The sequence below is a fragment of the Schistocerca cancellata genome, chromosome 5 (genome assembly GCF_023864275.1).
Source record: "Schistocerca cancellata isolate TAMUIC-IGC-003103 chromosome 5, iqSchCanc2.1, whole genome shotgun sequence".
Taxonomy (NCBI): domain Eukaryota; kingdom Metazoa; phylum Arthropoda; class Insecta; order Orthoptera; family Acrididae; genus Schistocerca; species Schistocerca cancellata.
Genome location: NC_064630.1, coordinates 536472817 through 536493756, shown reverse-complemented (window position 1 = coordinate 536493756; position 20940 = coordinate 536472817).

Sequence of the window (20940 nt, the reverse complement as noted above, 5' to 3'; positions counted from 1 at the left end):
ACACTCATTTCTGACAATTGACTCTGGATAATATACATATTACAGGTCATGTATCAGAAGCTATATGGCAAAAGACACATACATTTGCCGATTTTGGAAGCTCTAGAAAAACTTATATACATTTTGCAGATGTGAAATATATGTACAACTGACTTCCAATTCGAGCAATATTAATCTTTACAAAGACTTGTTTTTGATGTAACAACATTCAAGTATTCAAGAGGAACAATTGTCGAATGTTTGACCTAGACACACACACACAAACACACACACACACACACACACACACACACACACACACACACATATATATATATATATATATATATATATATATATATATATATATATATATATATATATATATATATATATATATATATGGAAGTTAGCAAACTGAAGTATTAGTTTACACTGAGTATTTTACTTATATATATCCATGCATAAAATGTGTTTTACGAAACCAACTTTGTAGTCAACCTCAGGAGGTTTGTAATAAAGTATTAAACAATAAAATTCTGATTTGAAACGTACAAATAAAGTTTTGCAAATACATACTTCACTTATTTGTTATTAAGTGTCTATCAGTACTTACAAAAGAGAAAAATTAAATATTATGTGCATTTATCTCCTATTCTTACATTTTCCTCTTTCAAAAGAAGTGATGGGATGACAAACTTAAATTGAGAATTGTTTTGTATACATATTGTGTAAAAACATGAGTAACAGGACTGCTTACATTAAATGCTGGTAAATTATAGTTATATTGTTTCTTCATTGGCCTGTATGTGAATCACAAGCTACAAACATGAAACTGTATCCATTAAGATTGATATTGCTTGAAATTTTCTTGTATTACAAAACTTAATTTAATGTACAGAAAATATACAAAATTCTGTAAAACTGCAAAATGTATTAGTTCTAAAAGTTAGTTATCCTAACTTACATAAAAGTAAAACTATCCAAAATTGAAATAATTTTCCTATTGTGTATATCATTTTATTTACTGCAGTGCTCCAAAAATATAATTATTTTTCCTATTGTGCATATCCTTTTATTTATGAAGTAGTATATGAGTAATTGGACAAATTGGAAGAGACTTTCATGACATCAGAATTAACGTATGTCTCCAGATAGAAAAACATTTAAATTCTAATCACATCACAATATTGATAATACCAAGATTCCATTTCGAGGCTCAGGAGTATACTGACTGAAGTGTAGCAATTGCAAAAAAAAAAAAAAAAAAAAAAAAAAATAGATAGATAGATAAAGCAAACAGGATGGTATTTCACAAGGTTTAAAGAACACTCACATTTCCATAGTTATACAACAGCTTTTCGAGTAAACTTTGGTGAACACAAACATTGCATGAATGCCCCCAAAAAAATCTGGCACTTCTACGTCGAGAAGTGCGGTAGATGTATCAGAAGAATTAGAAATTCACACTCACAACATTTGCAATTGTGTAAATATATTGAAATATTAGAATGGTTCATTCTGAAGTTCCTATTTCAGTGTTTTTGTCTGCCTAATCCTCCAGTGGAATATGCAAGGACAGGTTTGGAGAGAAGTGACATCTGATGGAGGCGACCATGCAAAGTCTGCTTTACATTACTTAGAATACTGATGTAAACAGCAACAACGTCAGTCCCAGGAATACAATGTTAACAAGCTGCTGAGTAGTTTTAAAACTTTTTAAAATTTTTTGGAAGTTTCTAAGAAATTTTAAAACCTTTTAAAAAATTTTCTGAGATTTACGATTTTAATTATTTTTGTTCTTGCCTAAGGTTTTTTCATAATGGAAACTTTAAATGGTTCAGATTACGTTAGTATCTACCCTGTTTGATCTTTTTTTTCCTGTTCTCCCTTTAGTCCCCACATTATTGTATAATCTCCCGTAAATTCAGTCTTTTTACCATGTGACAATATCATGTACATTAATTGGAATATTTTAATTGACTTCATGATGTTCAAGGTGTTTATGTTATACATTTTGTACGGAACTCTTTAGTGGATGTGTCATGTCTGAAGTTGGCAATTGATTACTGCTATTGGTAATATGACTATTTCATATATATGTAAGTGATCATGACATTATAAATTATTATACAAACGTTTAAACAGATCGCTTGCTTCCAGAGGACAAAACATCAATTTTTAAAAAGCTGAAATATTTATCATACGAGGATTAAGCAACTGTGATTATATTTCTAAGGAATTTTTATCGTTTATTTTTCCATCTGATTCAACCATTTCTTTAGTACGATCGATATAAAGTAAAAAATGCACATCTGAGACAGAAAAGTAAACATTACACAACATTTTTAAATGACAAACGTATTATGATTCTACAGCGGATCACAGTGCTCAGTATACAGCAGTACATTTCGTTTATCTGCACACCTGAATATAGATTGGATTCCCTATATGAACACTGTCCCTCAGTAATGAAAAACTGATGAAATAAAAGAAAGAAAAACACCACCTCAAAGCAACACTCTACATAATTGTCATAAAAATCATTGCTCAAAACTTAATGTACTTTCCATAATAGTCAGAAAATATAGTCATCTAATTACATTATTATTTGCTACATCATTTGGACAAATGAAAAAGAAAATCCCTTTCTCACTCTATACAGCTTCAGCACACTGAATATGTAAACTGTCGGTAACCAACTAAAAGATTCATGCTGGGGTATTGATTGTCATCAGACCAATACAACTAATGCAAAGCACATTAAATCAGTCCTCCTAATGCCAAGAAAAGATCATATTTATTTGACCTCAGACACACATTAAGAATATTATGAACTAAAAGAGAAATATGTAAGAACTACAAAACTGAATCTGCAAAATCACACCTACATTTCCTATTATCACCTCAGAGCTCCATCAGTTCTTCTGAAGGAACAACAATTGAGACAAAAATACTGTTTTACAATCAAGATTGTACTAGAAATAGATTAATGAAGAACAAAACATTTTGAGTGTGTTCTTAATGTTTGGAAACACTAGCCTACCCTAATATTGAAAATCAGTACTTCACTTCATAGTAGCATTGAAGTATTAAAGAATTTAAGTAAAAAATTAAAATTCCCTACAATCAAGAGAGAAAATACCAACACAAGAATGACAGTTACTGTACGCCTTAAACATCCCACATTACCTTTGGCTCAAAAATCACTGCAGCCAACACTGAGGTCTCCTCTCAACAGGTTTAACACTTATCACCTGGGGCCCCATATCACGGAAGTCATGACGTAAAAAATGCAGCTAATCACTCACTTGCATCTCATCAATTCTCCATAATTGACGGTAACTCCACTGTTTTCAACACTATTTCAGAAAGGGAAAAAGTAACCCTTAGTTTACGCCACTTATCTGGAACTTGTGATATGAAGTAACGTAGGTCTCATCTGTAAAGTGGAATTTGTGCAGCAGCTTCGTCCCTCAGTGGAATACAATTCATATTAAGCACGTTTAGTTTTTGGTATTGAAATGAAACAATATGTTCACAGATTGCCAAAGCAAATTAGCGAAACTGAATAATACGATTACAATCAGGAGGCTCCAGTGAAATTAATTCTGCCACGCTAAAACATTTGAAGGCTGACTGTTATCTACTGATTGAACTAAGAGGCACTATTTTTAATGTACCGGTACTTGTAGCAGTTTCCCCAGCTTGCCCATTCAATTTCACATATGATTATATTATTTGCCTACAACAGTTAATCTCCGCAACAGAATTCCAATGGCACACAGTTTATCAACAATCAGCAAAAATGATTACTTCCAGGAAAGATTATTGAAGTTCCAGTTTCAGTCATAATGCTAAAGAAAAACCATATGTAAACGCAATGCCGGGAATTCCCACCTATGAATTTCTCTCCCGTGCCAACCTCTTTTTCTCGCAAATTGTAGAGGTAGACCGAGAGATCAGTACAGTAAGCAGATTCAAAAGGATGTAGGCTGCAGTAGTTATTCATGGGTGAGAAAGCTTGCACAGGTTAGAAGAGGATGGAAAGTTGCATGAAACCATTCTCTGGATTAATACAACAATAACAACAACATCTTTATATACTTCCTATGTCTCTTCCTCTCCTACTTGTGATGATGGTATGTGTACCGGAAACATTGTTGACGTGTTGGTTTACTGCCGATTCTGATAGGAACACCCCCATCATTAAGCTGTTCACAGTAATCCATTTCTCTGCATTACTACCTATTTATAATGAATTCCACTCCCGTTATATCTTTTTCTGCTGCTGTTGATAGTATCCTGCGTTTTCTGCCCTGAAATCCTTGCATCTTTCGATTTAACTTCGCTGATCGCCAGTATATCTTGATTGAGATTTTGCGTTTAACTCTTCAAATTTTCTATCTTAAAACTACACTGAAACTTCTGATATCCACTTGTTTTTCTTTAGTTGGCTATTCCACCTTTTTCGCATGGTTACCCCATCCTCGGTAGCCCCCTTCCTCAGATTCGAATGGGGGTTAACACTCAATTTTTGGCACTGGAGTGATTATCATGACTTTTTTTCAGTTGCATGCTGCATTCCAGAGGTTGTCCATCATGTCTCTTTAATGCAGCTGTTCCCAGTGGCTTAAGCGTCATCAAGCCGTCGGTCATGGCCGATTCTTCCGCCTTTTGGGTGCAGTTTCCCACCCCAAGGGCAAAAGAATGTCCTGAAACTTTGTCTGCTCTTCCGCGCCCATTGATATGGCTGTTGGCAGAACGATGGAGACTCCTTATACCTGAAATCTTCAGCCATGATTGCTGAAGATTTTTATTCATAATTTAAGCAGTAGCTTCGTTCGAAATTGGGATACAGGAAATTTTGACTTTTAGTAAAAAACATAACCTCTGGAGCACTGGAGGGAAGGACTAACAACACTAACTCCTGGCAATCGAACGACAACAGACTGTCGGAAGTGTAAATAAAGTAACGAGAGCCAGAGTATATGATATTTAAAATTTGAAGTTAAATTCCTGTTTGATGTACGAATAGCTACAGTTTAAAATTGTTTAACTTTGGACTTTGTCTCGCACTCATGTGTGCTCAAACTAAAATTTTGTGGTGAGTGAAACAGAGAACTGAGTTGTTTTTGTTCTGTGTCATACGCTTTCTGTTTTTCACTATTTCCAGTAGTGTCCATCTTTTAACCCTCTTCGCTATACGTAATCGATATAGGTTGTCTGTCTTTCTAAGAGAGGATTCTCTGAATATGGAAAATATCATTTTATTGCGAGGGTAAACATTTCTGTGAAAATGACAAATGATCGTATCAGTCCTTATTTATAATAGTCCTCTATATTAATTATTATTAGTGTCTGATTTTATCCTAAGTAACACTGCACATATTTGATACAAGAAAGTGCACTCAAGAGTAGGATTATTCCATCAATTGGAGAATGGATGTATGCATCCTTACTACAGATCGAACTGCTAGTTGTACACACGACATACTCTATACTGACAACAGTGAAAGACGTCACTTATAAAGTGAACATAGCATACTCATTTGCTATGTGGCTTGTACTCCATTAGCCACTTGACCGTAAACTGAAGACTTTTCCCTTTTGTGTCAATGCAAGTCGGGATACCATATTTTTGGTCAGTAATTAACAGCAGTGAATTTGTACATTCAGTGTACACTACCATCCCTATGAAATGCGAACTGCTTAGAGAAGGTTTACCCACTTACGTATATCCGTTAGTAGTAAAAATTTCTTACTGCTCACCGTTTCCAATGTACCGGTGATTTATAAAAAAAGAGGGAAACAATTTTACTTTACAGAATTTTTAAATCAGACTCACAGCAAGTTAAAGCATGTAATAATAATTACTTATTGAATACTTTTTGTCAAAATTTTACGAATAGTAAATGTTTTTAAAAACCTCACCACCAGCCGCCCACCATGAAAACTGGAACACCCCCTAGCGGGTAATAAGGACAAGGTTGACTCAGTGGTTTAGATGTTTAATTCGTATGTTTCATAATGTACTCCACCCTGATCCCTTGTCTTCCTGTCTATAACACAATTTGTAAAAATGAAAAAAAAAAAAAAAATTCTAGCTACTGAAGGATCAATGACGTGAGTGAAAACGTCATAGTCAAAATCTTACATTCAAATTCAAGTAACTCACTACAACTAAAAAGTCATGAACTACTCATTGAGCATAAAATGCTGGAGGTACCAATGATAACGCGACTAACTGAGCAGTTACGCAAAGCTTATCACGTTTAGAGGCTACGCTCTTTCTACGGGTTAACAAGAGTAAACACTGCAGTAATACTGCGAAGTGGCGTCTCCCAAAACGTTGGGCCGTTACTTTCCACGACTTTGTCGAATAGAGCCCTGAAAGGAGAAGATGGGTAATCAGGAGCACGACGGTTAAAATAATCTGTTTACTTAACTCGATAATGATACCTAGCGCAGTAAAAGGGAGGAGCGTCTTTGGCTCTAAGCTGTACACGTGTAAGATAAACGACGTCAATAAGAGATGAAAGAGCGGATAACGAAGTCAGTAAGGTTTTCACCAAAACTCTGACCTATTTCCAGGCAGCGAGGGACGAGCAATTACTTTATGTAGGATAAAGAGACAAAATGGATCGAGTTAAAGATGGATTAGTACCATAGTGCCAGGATATTACTCAGATCATTAAAATAATTTTGCTTGGTAATACATCCCCTGCAGGATTCCTAAAACGAGTAGAACTCTATTGTATATGGCCCGTGCATTAAAATGTACAAATCTCTGTTATCTGCCAGTTGTTTCTGTTCCTATTACGCATTTGCTAGTATACCTTTCATGACGTGAATTGAGTTACTATTATAGTAACACTCCTGTCTGTGATGAAATTAGTGAGGGTGTGCACTGGACACTGCTATTTGTAGTAACTGTAATGAAACACATGATGTTTTATAGTCGATACTTAAGTCTAGTGACTGATGTTAGAAACACATGAAGGAATGCGCACTAGAAACCACCATAAGCAAGTTTCCACGAATTTCTACAGTTTCTTTTGTTGTTGTTAGAGATGTGTCTCGCGCAGCATTTTTAAATATTTCATACTGTACACATTTAAGTGTTATACTATATGGAAGCCATTTGAAATATATTTTTAATTCTTCTGGAATAGAATTTTGACAGATAAACCACACTTCGAGGCAGGTACTGACGTCAGCCTGATTACAATAATTCAGCCGCGAAAGTTGAAAATTTGTGTCCGACCGAGAATTGAAACCAAATTTCCCACTTTACGCAAGCGGTCACCTTAGCCACTTAGACATTCCGCTGACCTAAATTCTGAACTTATTTCAGATCGCGTACTATCTTGTAACGCAAAAAAAGATCTTTTACCATGAAACATCTGATACTGGCAAAACAACTGACTTTTTTATGTATTGATTTCTATGTACAAACTGCGCCAAAAACAAATAAAATCGTTTTGTAGCCTTCCAGTGTTGTTTCACAATGGCGATTCCATACCTACTGCCCCGTTATGGCTTCAGCTAACACAGTGATAAATTGCCTTGTCGTATGTCGAAGATAACAACGAGATAGGTTAGAAAAAATTTACGATCTCTACAACAAAATGACCCACATTTGGAGCTATCAGCACAATCCAACAATGAAGCAATTGTTACGAGAAAATGAATCATCTAATAAACAGTTGACTGGGATCTGATGCAACTGCGCTGTTGTAATGCTTTGAGAGTGTCATTACAGTGGGGTAACACCTGCCTGTGGCAACATAGTGATATAATGGAACTGTATTTCATTATTATTAAATTAAACAGTGCTTTAATGTATATAACGTATGTTTATTTTATCGTTATTTAATTAAACTAAGAGTAAACTATGACTCTGTTCTTACACGTTTGCCTTGGTAACATTAAGACAGCTATTCTCTCCTTGTGTACAAATTATGACGCTATCCCGCTCTTGTTATGAAAACCAAACTGCCCGCTCGAGGGTTAGCGTCTTAACAGTATTACCTGTCTTGAAAATGTTGCTTTATGTTGGTTTCCAATAGCTTCTATTTCAAAATACGTTTTACTTGTGACTGGTTTTCGATAGTACTTCTGCTTAATTTGATCGCACTTATTAATGATTGGTGTCTAGTACAGCAATAATGCAACAGACAGACGATTAAATACAGTACAGACAAAATTTCTCGATTGCAATGTTTTTAAATTTCAATGGAATATCTGTTCCTAGCCATTTTGCTGCTACAGATGTGCTCTCTGGATTCGATGCTGAGGGTGGCTTTTTTTTTATGGCTGTATGACCTACGCCAAAGAAACAAAAAGCTATTCGAAAGACAAAAAGCACATAGAAAAGGATTTACATGATTTGCAGAAATATGGTACACTCAATGTTCCTCTCCCCTCTTAGGTTAAGATGTCTGTACTGGAAGGAAGAGTATAGAAAAGGCTACGTCGATGATTAGTTCGTTCCCACTACGTGCGTTCCCACTACAGTCAGCCACTGAAAACTCCAGTACAGATCAGAATACGTGTTAAACAGACACACTGGCTGCAGATATCCAACAGTAAATACGAAGGTTAAAAAAAAAGAGGAAACCTGTTAGTGATTGTCAGTCATTAAACTGAACGAAGACAAAATAATTATTTGTACTTTGCAGACATTGTTTTGTAGGAAATTGATCTTGACAATGACCGAACTGAAGGATACTCATTATCAGCACCTGACAGAGTTTGAAAGTAGCCTCATTGTGGACCTGCATTTGGCGGGCTAGTCCCATTTTGCAGTATGGAGATTTCTTGGGCATTCGGGTGTGACAGTGGCCCGATGTTGGACAGCGTGGAAACATGAGCACAGGCATACCCGTTTTTATGGTTCCAGTCGACCCCATATTACCACCACAAGCGTGATTAGACATATTGTGAATCAAGCACATTATAACCACTTCACATCTGCGCCTGTCAACAGAGAACGAATAATCGACTCCTTGCAACAGGGTGTGACATCTGCACAACTAGCCTGAAACCAGCAGCAGATGGGCGGTGGCATTACTGTCACATGCTCTGGGTGCACTTAACACAACAACGTAAATGGCTGGTCTTAGCGTGGTACCGTGACCGAGAATTAAGGAATGCCAGGTCGGCCGTTGTGGCCGAGCGGTTCTAGGCGCTTCAGTCCGGAAATGCGCGACCGCTGTGGTCGCAGGTTCGAATCCTTCCTGGGATGTGTGTGACGTCCTTAGCTTAGTTAGGTTTAAGTAGTTCCAAGTTATAGGGGACTGATGACCTCAGATGTTAGGTCCCATAGTGCTCAGAGCCATTTGAACCATTTGAAGGAATGCCAATGAATGGCGTTTAGAGCACTGGATGTCCATCATCGGCAAGTATGATGGCTATCGAGGAAGAGGTGTCATTCTCCCAATGGACTGGGGAGGCACATTAGTGATACCCCTTGCGTCATGGTGTGGGCAGCCTTCGGGCTTGTCTTCAGGTCAGGCCTCATAGTGACCCAGGGAGCAATGGGGCCTGAAGGTATGTCATGGACATTCTGTGTCTTCATGTGGTGGTCTCATGCAACACTGTCCATTCCTCAACAGGATAACGCTAGTTCGCAAATGGCACGTGTCTCTAGGAACTGTCTGCGTCTTGAGATACTCCCATGTTCACCAAGATCCCCAGATCCAACCGAAATGGAAGGAGTGCAGAACCAGCTTAAACACCATCTGCATCCAAGTACCGGTGTCCACGATATCAAGAACCAGAAACAATGGTTGTGCGACAGCTTGCATCAGGAGAGTATACAACGCCATACTGATGAGGAACACTGATACATTGGGTCATAGCGCCAAGATCACTACAAATTTGACTCGATTTTGTGATCACCGAACCAATATCACATATCTTCTCAACACATCAAGTTTAATTCCGTCTCCTCTTGCTCGTCTGGGTTCTTCACGTCTTTTTTCAGGCAGTATATTTTACACTTATCTCCGTTTTCGTGATTTATCAGCAGTAGTGTAATCAAACAATGAGGGATATTTCCATGCATTTGATGCAACACCTTCTTGATGCAGTATTAACACCGGTTCCCGTCAGATCACCGAAGATAAGCGCTGTCGGGATGGTCTAGAAAGTGGATGGATGACCATTCGGTCTGCCGAGTACTGTTGGCAAGCGGGGTGCACTCAGCCCTTGTGAGGCAAAACTGAGGAGCTACTTGATTGAGAAGCAGCCCCTCCGATCTAGTAAACCGACATACGGCCGGGAGAGCGATGTCCCGACCACATGCCCCGCCATATCCGCATCCAATGACGTCTGTGGGCTGAAGATGACACGGCGGCGGTTTGTGCCGATGGGCCTTCATGGCCTGTTCTGGTGAACTTCCAGTCACTAGAGCACGCCCGCCCATGTGACCGAACGGTTCTAGGCGCCTCAGTGTGGAACCGCGCGACCGCTACGATCGCAGGTTCGAATCCTGCCACGGGCATGGATGTGTGTGATGTCTTTAGGTTAGTTAGCTTTACGTAATTCTAAGATCTAGGGAACTGATGACCACAGGTGTTAAGTCCCATAGTACTCAGAGCCATTTGAACCATTTTTGAATCACTAGAGCAAATATCCATCCTACTTTTCTTTTAAAAATTCTGTCACTGAGTTACCTAAAAACACCAGCATCATCTGACAACCGCTTCCTATGGCAACTGATCTATCCGTCCATCATTTACATACAACTCAAACAGCAACGATTTTATACTGCTTCTTTGCCATGCTCACGAAGCTATTTTTCATCTAACTATACCGTCTCGTTAATGGTAACATGTAGACATTGTTGCTTAGAGGTCCTGACTCTAATAAAAAGCATTGCGTTCAGTATTCTGCAAACTCATATTTTGTTCGCTAGATGACGTTACATATGGAATCAACGTGAAGGCTCAGTCAGTCTAAGTGCAATCATTCACTACACTCTTAACGTCATGGATGACAACAATGTAAGGGAAGTGTACTGAGGTTCTTGTTTCTCGTGTTGTATGTCAATAACAGTGGTAGTGTAGTGTGGGTTCTATGCAGGATAACGATCATATCTCAAGGTCACTGGTAAGAAAGGTGAAGGTGCTGACCTTGAATGTAACTAGCCCACTTGTGTAACCTAACACAGGACGTCTTCAGCAGTGACCTCGAGATATTATCGTTTTTGTGGTTGAAACACATACCCCCCTAGTACTAATGACATGGCTGACAATGTTTGGGTAATCTCAAATTCTTTTAGATCTTGCAATTATCTATAGTGAAGTGCTATGTGGAAAAACGTACACAAATATCCAATCAGATCTCGATAAAATTCCAAAGACGGCAAACCGTTTTAAGTGTTCAGAACTGCAAACTTGCAAAATTCTCAGACTACAGAAGTAGTGTCCTGTAACTACAAAATTAATTGATCACATCTGAAATGAGTCAACTTACATACATATCAGCGTGTAATGATTTGTTGGCATATGAAATGGCTCTGAGCACTATGGGACTTAACATCTATGGTCATTAGTCCCCTAGAACTTAGAACTACTTAAACCTAACTAAACTAAGGGAATCACACAACACCCAGTAATCATGAGGCAGAGAAAATCCCTGACCCCGCCGGGAATCGAACCCGGGAACCAGGGCGTGTGAAGCGAGAACGCTACCGCACGACCACGAGCTACGGACTATGAAATGTATTGATGGCACTGGCCAGTTGTGGGAAGGGCAAGCTGTAGACTTCGGTTCATTGGTAAAACACTGAGTAAATGCAGTCATTTTACAAAGGAGAATGCTTATAAATCACTTGTGGGTCCCCTTGTACAATATTGCTTAAGTGTCCAACTAGTGTTAAAAGAGGATATCAAACTATGCAAAGAAGAGTGACATGAATAGTCACGGTTTTGTTTGACGCATGGGAGGACGTCAAGGACATGATGAAGAATCTGACTGGCAAACGCTTGAAGATCTACGTCGATTCTCCGCTGAATCAATTTATATTAACTGAAACTAGCACAGAGCCATCTCTGCAGCCAGTCTTCTATCACTCGATATGTGAATGGAACGGAAAGAAACCCTAACATGTGGTAACATGCTAATTACTCTCTGCTAGTAATTCCTACTCGTTCGTTAGGTTTAGATGAAACTTTCATGATGGAGTGCTTGGACCACAAGTTCTCAAGATTTTGTCGTAATAAATTGGGATAATAACCCAAAGTTTTAACAGTAGTCGTCACTGTTGTCGTCAGGTGCTTAGTCTAGCGGTCGTGAAACTTGCCGAGCTTCCATGTTTGCGCTTGAAGGGTAGCATTTGATGGGCTAGTCTACGTCATCATGACTTCGTTATAACTGCAAATGTTGAAGTGGCGTCCCCTGTTCCAATATTGTCCAGCAAATTATTGATCGGTTGTGAATCTTCCAGTTTTCGCGGCGCAAAGACTGCTCCATTAAGTTTCGGGAATGCAGCCGCATGAATTCTGCTTCTTCTTCTAATATTTCGGCTGTATACCCTTCAGCCATCTTCAGAGAGAGCCGTACGACTGACGCTCCAGCGCTCGCTCCATCCTTTTAAATTCGCGGACCGCGCCTCTGCGCATGCGGCCACAGATAAACAACAGATACGTAAGGCACAACAGATACGTAAGGCACTACAAATAAAACCTAAGGTGTCCGTAAGGAATGCAGAAGATGAGGAGGAAACATTTAAATCCATGGCTTTCCTGCCGTATGTGGGAAGCCTTTCATCCAAAATAGGACGGATCCTCACTAAACATAAAGTAAAAGTGATTTTTCGTCCACCGGCGAAGACGGCTGCACTCCTGGGTTCCATTAAAGATGACTTACTACTCCGCAAGCCTGGAGTTTACAGGATACCATGTGAATGTGGCCTTTCATATATCGGACAAACGAATCGTACAGTCCAAGAGAGGTGTACGGAACATCGCAGGTACACACGGCTCTTACAACCCAGTAAATCGGCTGTGGCAGAGCATTGTATTGATTCTGGTCACTCTATGGTATATGAAAATGTCGAAATTCTGACTTCTGTTTCATCTTTCTGGGACTCCGTAGTAAAAGAGGCCATTGAAATCCGCTTGACGAAGAATTTAATTAATAGAGATAGCGGTTTCACATTAGATAAATCATGGAATCCGGCACTTTCAATATTGAACTTACAAAGACGTCGCTACAGTTCAGCTCCCAGTAATACATCGACCTCCCAGCATGGATCGAATGCGCAGCCACAGACGTAACTCATGCATATTGTACGTCTTTGCCGCCGATTAACATCACTGGCGCCTTGTTTATCTGTGGCCGCATGCGCAGTGGCGCGGTCCGCGAGTTTAAAAGGATGGTGCGAGCGCTGGAGCGTCAGTCGTACGGCTCTCTCTGAAGATGGCTGAAAGGTATACAGCCGAAATATTAGAAGAAGAAGCAGAATTCATGCGGCTGCATTCCCGAAACTTATTGATCGGTTGTATTTCATGGAAATCAATGTGTTACTGGAAGTTTGTTTTGATCGTTGCTGAATAGTTCGTATAGAAACTGAATCTCTCGGTAACAAAGAAGCAACACAAGCAAAATTATATAACAAGTAAAAGGTGTTCATTGTGCCTACAGTCATGATACTCTAACTGCGAAAATTATACAATAGAAATGGATAATAACTTACAAATATTAATATGAATACTTAAATATCTGTAAACTATCATTTTAATGGAATTCCAATAAAAGTATATAAAGTATTAAATCTGCATCACCTTGTTGATCTAGATAAAATTAGTATAATGACTATGGTGCTAATTATTCTGTGGAAAAATCTATGACACAAACTTTTTCTGTCATTGCTTGATATTAGGAACCATATCAACATCACATACCTAATGTTACGTAGAACTACATTGCAGAGATGGGGAGGGAGGGTACTGTATCTTGGTGCATTTTCAAGAGTTTCTCCTGTAACCAATCTTGTTATAGACATTTAATATATTTTCATATTCCATTTTTAATGACGGATTTGCTGTAGTCTTTTTCTGAATTTACTGAAATTACTCTGGGAAACTGAGGTCTTTTCCAATAAGAAATATGTTCAAAGGTAGAACATGGCCACTTACGTAGTCCTTTCGTTGCTGTGGACGTGTACACATGTCCTTCGCTGCTGTTCCCCATGTGCTCTCGACACGAATACGCGTGTCACTTGTATTTTCCTACAATGCTGTTGACATCTGTATGTGTCCTGAGCTGCTGATCTCTCACTGCTGCGGACGGGTGTCTTCCATATCTCAGTGAAGAAAAAGATTTTTGGTATCTATCACCCATCGTTTATGCAGTGTGACAATTTTTATGGCCACAATATTTGCGATAAGTAAGGAAGGAAATACACACATCTTGCTCGACTGTACTTCGGATGTAAAATCCATTAATTCGAGAAAGAAGTGATATATCGCTGTGTTCTCAATTTTAAGTAAAATTCGGTATCTTATCTTCATTTCATTCACTGAATCGTATATGCTGAAATCAATCATGCGCAGAGTTGGAGGTTCATACCTCTGCAAATTCAAAATTTAGCGCAATCTTTTATTTTATTTGATAAAGTGCAATAAGTACGACATATAACGAATAGAAATCCAGTTCTCTATTGCACAAAAATTTCAGATCCTAAAGTGTCCAAAAATTTTGTTACTGAATAGTATACTTAAAGTCGGATGGTAAGTAGTTCGTATTGGCCAGTAAACCGCTGCTATGTTTAGGCCTGTACATGATCTTCGTGCGATGAATAAATGGGCATAATGTCGCTAAATACTCATGTCAACAAGAGAAAAATTTACAGGATCACATAATTAATACAAACTTGGAACTTACAAATCCCGCCTGCTGCATTTCTTCTTGGGAGATTTTCTCGCATACTTGGTAAACGAAGTATGAAGTTATTACTGATTCGCCGTTACTAAGTATTCTTTCGTTCTCAGACACACTGTTAGCCTTTACTTTGATTTCTTTTCTTATTTGATGAAAATGAATATTTTCCTGGCACCACTAACTTTTTGTCTCCATAGTAGTAATATAATGTCACACACCAAGTCGTTAGACTTCGAGTTTTACTTTTTTGTGATTTTATATCTGCAGTATGTTTCCATTTACAACCTAAGATTTCTGGAGCTCTGGAACGGTCAGCCAATTGTCTTACAGTTACATTACGTACCTTGAAATCCTCTAGAATACTAAGGAAAGTTTTTAAAGTTGATCACTAACTTCTTGCATAGATTTTACAAGATTTCCGTAAGAAAGTCAGGAATAAGAGTAATAATTCACTAGTAATAATTCACTATTATTTCTGGACTATACTCAGACAACAGAAAAATGATTGCTTTGTCAGGTTACGAGTCCGTTCGTATTGGATTCTTTTGAAAAATACTAACATAGGAAGTTAACTACAAATTATCAGTTATTTTCGGACGAACTGTTATGATTTCATCGCCAACTTAGGTTGTCCACGTGTGCTAAGTGTATCGAACAGTGACTGCATATCCTCTTCACAGATCACTAGACTGTGCTATTGGCGTTCCTTAAAATAAACTTTCATCAATTTTACTGCAGTCTTGAGCAACAGTCGTAAGTGGGCTCCCTTTGTAGACCTTTCGTTGCTATAGCCGCAAAATTTCGTTTGTGGATGAGATCATCAGTCTCGCTAGCTAAGCTGCGTTAGCCGCTGCTGAAGGATGTTGCGTTCATAATTAGCTCTGACGTCATATGACAGATTAAGAATAACGGGCTCTCCGTCTCAAATTAGAGATATTTACGTCGACAGCTCAAGAGCGCATTTAAAGCGTGACGCGGCGAATCGATTCTCGACGTTTCCTCTACACTCGTGGCGGAGCTGGAGCAGCCACACGAGTCCTCAGCGGAGCACTATAAAAATAAGCTTAAAAGCAAAGAAAAGACAGAGGGATCTTCAATTTAAGAGTTCGCGAGTCAGATACTTGATGTGCCCGGAAAACACATATCGAGTTTTTTCACTTCATTTCGCAAACTGGTGTGTGGAGGTACTTCTCCGTTTGCCTCTCTGCCGTAAATTACGCAACCAGTGTCTTTGATACTGTGCTATGTTCACGGAAAGCGTGGCACTTCTATTACTTTCTTCTGTACTTTCTAGTGTATTCCTCTACAAATCAGACACAATCTATTAATATGCAGACTTACGTTTATGAAGCTCCAGGAGGTATTACTTTGTAATGGTTTTAAGAGGTTTCCTCTACTGATACCTCCCTACCTCCCCATCCAAGTAATTGTCATTCTCAAGTATTAAAGTCAGGAACTGTTTGGAACTATTCATGGGCAACGCACATGTATACAGCTACGCAATACTATGAAAATATGGTCGAAACACAAGAATACCAGTGTATGATCACTAGCTGAAGCAAATATTTCCTAGTGACACTCAACACAATCAAATTTACTGTAACACATACTGTTAGCAAAAAGATACAGTTTTATTATGTTATCGATGATCTGAATTAGTCACAGTATGGTGCTACAACGATGAAAAATAATATTACGACGGTTTCAAACCTTATTTTGATGATATAAAGAAGAATTGACGATATTAAAAATGTATTTATAATTTTATTATTTTAATTTTTGTGCTCAGTGAATCAAAGACTTTCTAGTGCATGGAATAAACTAGCATTGTTTGTAATACGAAACAATATATGATTGCTAAGTGAGAACTGATTCTATGTAAGACATTTGGTCTGGGCAGATTTTGTTCTCGTACTCGTCGGTAGAGAAAGAAAAGTTTCTTAATCGAGGTATGTAATGTGTATGTATAAAGGCTATAAAAAGCAGAGAGAGAGATAATCCTTGCGGACAATCACCATATTGTTAAGAAAAGGTAAATACAAATTATCCAAAACACCTATCTCTAAAGTGTATCGTCTTGTGACTTCTAAAGACTGAAAATTGCGGTGTTTAATCTAAACCTGAATAACAGCGAAGAACATTTATGTCATCATATATTTTCTTCGTTTGACCACGGTTGTGATTCGCATGTTACTTTTTGTTACGCGACGTGTTAGGAATATTTTCATTATGCGCGCAAAAGTGCACACAGCTTTAATCTAACCTGCATCTTTCGGAAACGATAACTCTTAATCAGTACAATTACGCGAATACCGCCTAAATCGCAACCGTGATCACAAAAGTGTTTCCTGGACCTGACTTTTATAAATGTGTAGACTTGAAAGCGAACAGCATTGCACCATCGCTGGCTCGCAATAATTGAAAGAAAGCAAAACAGGGACTGAACAACTTTAAATTATAACGCCGTCAGCGTTAAGAAAACTGAACAACGTAAGTTAATTAACTAAATATTAACAGGAAGAGAACTATTAAATTTTAAAGATTAAGTCATAGCAACAATTTAAAGCATTTTTGCATCATTACGTTTCTTTGCATTAGTAGTTGAGTATCAGATACCATCATATCTATTTAAAATGCAGTGTGTAAATAAAATTGCCACCTTTTATAATTATTATTATAGCAATTCAACAGCCAACAAATATTCCGTGATTTAATGTTTTTCGACCACATTGTGAGGAAATAAAACGATTCACTCAGATTAATGCCAAGAAAAACTGTGACGAAAAAATAGCTTTAAGAAATACACTGGATGTATGTTTCCTGGGAGTCTACCAATCCATCCGAATATTTGGCCAGCATAAGGCAGATAAGCGATTTTTGGCTTCTCTCTCAAGTCTCAGCCTCATTCTCTGTATATGAAGATGGCATCTGTTCTTTCGGACATGTCCGAAAGAACAGATGCCATCTTCATATAGTTAAGGCTAATCGGCTAATGACCTTCTTCAGTGCGGATGCACACGATTTACCTGAACTCTTACGGGACTTGGTGGATTGTCTGCCACGAGTAGTGGGTGTAATGGCAGGGGCACTACGAATGTAATGTGTGGACTATAACTTGAGAATGTGGGTCTCACTGAGAGCGTGCGAGGGATAAATCCCTGCAGTCGCACTGTCCTCTGTGCCCTCGGTGGCTGAGATGGATAGAGCGTCTGCCATGTAAGCAGGACATCCCTGGTTCGAGTCCCGGTCGGGGCACACATTTTCAACTGTCCCCGTTGATGTATATCAACGCCCGTCAGCAGCAAATGGCATTATTTTAATTGTAATTTCTTTCTCTGTAGTTTTTGCCTTTTCATCACTCGTCCAAACTGATGCTCCCAGTACCCATGCCTCCGGAGCACCAGTCGTAAGCTGTAGTAATTCTCCGGCGAGGCTCCACTTGTTTGAGAGCGTTCGAGGTCTATGGAACAGAGCCTGTAGCCTCTAATTTCTTTGTGACGGACGGTAACGGATAGAAGCCTAGAGATAGCGGCCAGTGTGTGTATTCTTAGCTTTAAGCACTGTCTACAACCAATTATTGGATGTGACACTTATCAAGTAAAAGGAAATCAAAAGAGTCAGCAAATGGTTACGTTTTTATAATCAGCTACAGAGTATTACTAAAATACACAACATTTCAAAGTGGCTTACGTTCCCAGTTTTATGGCTCGACGCTCCAAGACGAGCCTAGTAACATAGCACTTTTTCTCAGATGTCATGTAATCGCCCCGTAGGTGAAGTGAGGAATAATTTACGGTAGAATTAGGTGTGAAAACGAATGTTCTTCCGTCGCATCGTCAGGGAAGAGAAAAGGGAGGCTGATAGGGTAATGGAGGGTAAATATTACTGGTACATTGTGTTTCATTCATCAATTTAAGATAGCGAAGTTGTGGCATTTTTCTGAGCTATAAGCACAACACGGTGCGTAACATCTTTTTTTGCACTTCCCAACTTAGCAACGATATCTTGTAAACATGTGACTTACTATTTGTGTACCTCGTCAGCCCACAAAAATGACTTTCCGAACCTAATTTTATTTTGTACGCCATTTTAACTTCACTTACAGTGGCCTTTTTTTATTTTTACTCTTCGGATCGTTGACATCTGCAAAGATTTTCTCTATTTTATCCCATTTATGACGATTTTTGTTATGTAAAGGGAGGGACTAAACGCCACGAGTGTGTTGTCACATCATAAGATGTGCAGTATGACGCCCGAATAAAGCTGGGTGTAGCGTATGGTGCGAGTATAGCCAATGTAACTGAGCAGTCTGTTGCAGATAGGAGTGTTGTGAATGTAGAAGCACGTCGAGAGGCAACAGACTTTGAACGTGGAGTGATAATTATCACTAATTACCACTGCAAGACGTTTGGGCCGTAACATTCGTTTCAGTGTCAATTAATATAGAGTAAATGTACAATTTCGCACGGACAACGTATCCACAGGTGGACATTGGAAGGCAGGGGGAATACGAGTTTCTTAAACTTCAACGAAAACAATGATTCAGAAAGTGTAGAAAAAATTTCTTTCATTTCAGTCTATGATAACAATTTTTTTTTCCGCCCGGTTACAAGTACGCCATCACATCTATTTTAAAACAAGTCCTAACTTAATAAAGCCATAATGGCATCGACAAAAAATACACACAAAAATTGATGTCGCACATAATTAAAGTATGGTGTCAACTAGGCCACTACGGTGGCTGGGTCATCTTGTGAATGGCGCTAATGTTCATGTTGTTGTTGTTGTGGTCTTCAGTCCTGAGACTGGTTTGATGCAGCTCTCCATGCTACCCTATCCTGTGTAATCTTCTTCATCTCCCAGTACTTACTGCAACCTACATCCTTCTGAATCTGCTTAGTGTATTCATCTCTTGGTCTCCCTCTACGATTTTTACCCTCCACGCTGCCCTCCAATGCTAAATTTGTGATCCCTTGATGCCTCAGAACATGTCCTACCAACCGGTCCCTTCTTCTTGTCAAGTTGTGCCACAAGCTCCTCTTCTCCCCAATTCTATTCTATACCTCCTCATTAGTTATGTGATCTACCCATCTAATCTTCAGCATTCTTCTGTAGCACCACATTTCGAAAGCTTCTATTCTCTTCCTATCCAAACGATTTATCGTCCATGTTTCACTTCCATACATGGCTACACTCCATACAATACTTTCAGAAACGACTTCCTGAAACTTAAATCTATACTCGATGTTAACAAATTTGTCTTCTTTAGAAACGCTTTCCTTGCCATTGCCAGTCTACATTTTATATCTTCTCTACTTCGACCATCATCAGTTATTTTGCTCCCCAAGTAGCAAAACTCCTTTACTACTTTAAGTGACTCATTTCCTCATCTAGTTCCCTCAGCATCACCCGACTTAAGTCGACTAAATTCCATTATCCTCGTTTTGCTTTTGTTGATGTTCATCTTATATCCTCCTTTGAAGACACTGTCCATTCCGTTCAACTACTCTTCCAAGTCCTTTGCTGTCTCTGATAGAATTACAGTGTCATCCGCGAACCCCAAAGTATTTATTTCTTCTCCATGAATTTTAATACCTACTCCGAATTTTTCTTTTGTTTCCTTCACTGCTTGCTCAATATACAGATTGAATAACATCTGAGAGAGGCTGCAACCCTGTCTCACTCCTTTCCCAACCACTGGTTCTCTTTCATGCCCCTCGACTCTTAATACTGCCATCTGGTTTCTATACAAATTGTAAATAGCCTTTCGCTCACTGTATTTTACCTCTGCCACCTTTAGAATTTGAAAGAGAGCATTCCATTCAACATTATCAAAAGCTTTCTCCAAGTCTACAAATGCTAGAAGCGTAGGTTTGCCTTTCCTTAATCTTTCTTCTAAGATAAGTCGTAAGGTCAGTATTGCCTCACGTGTTCCAATATTTCTACGGAATCCAAACTGATCTTCCCCGAGGTCGGCTTCTACCGGTTCATAATAAAAAAAAAATTGTATTCATAGACGGAAATGAAAGAAATTCACACTACGATTATGAACGGCCGTCATGTCGC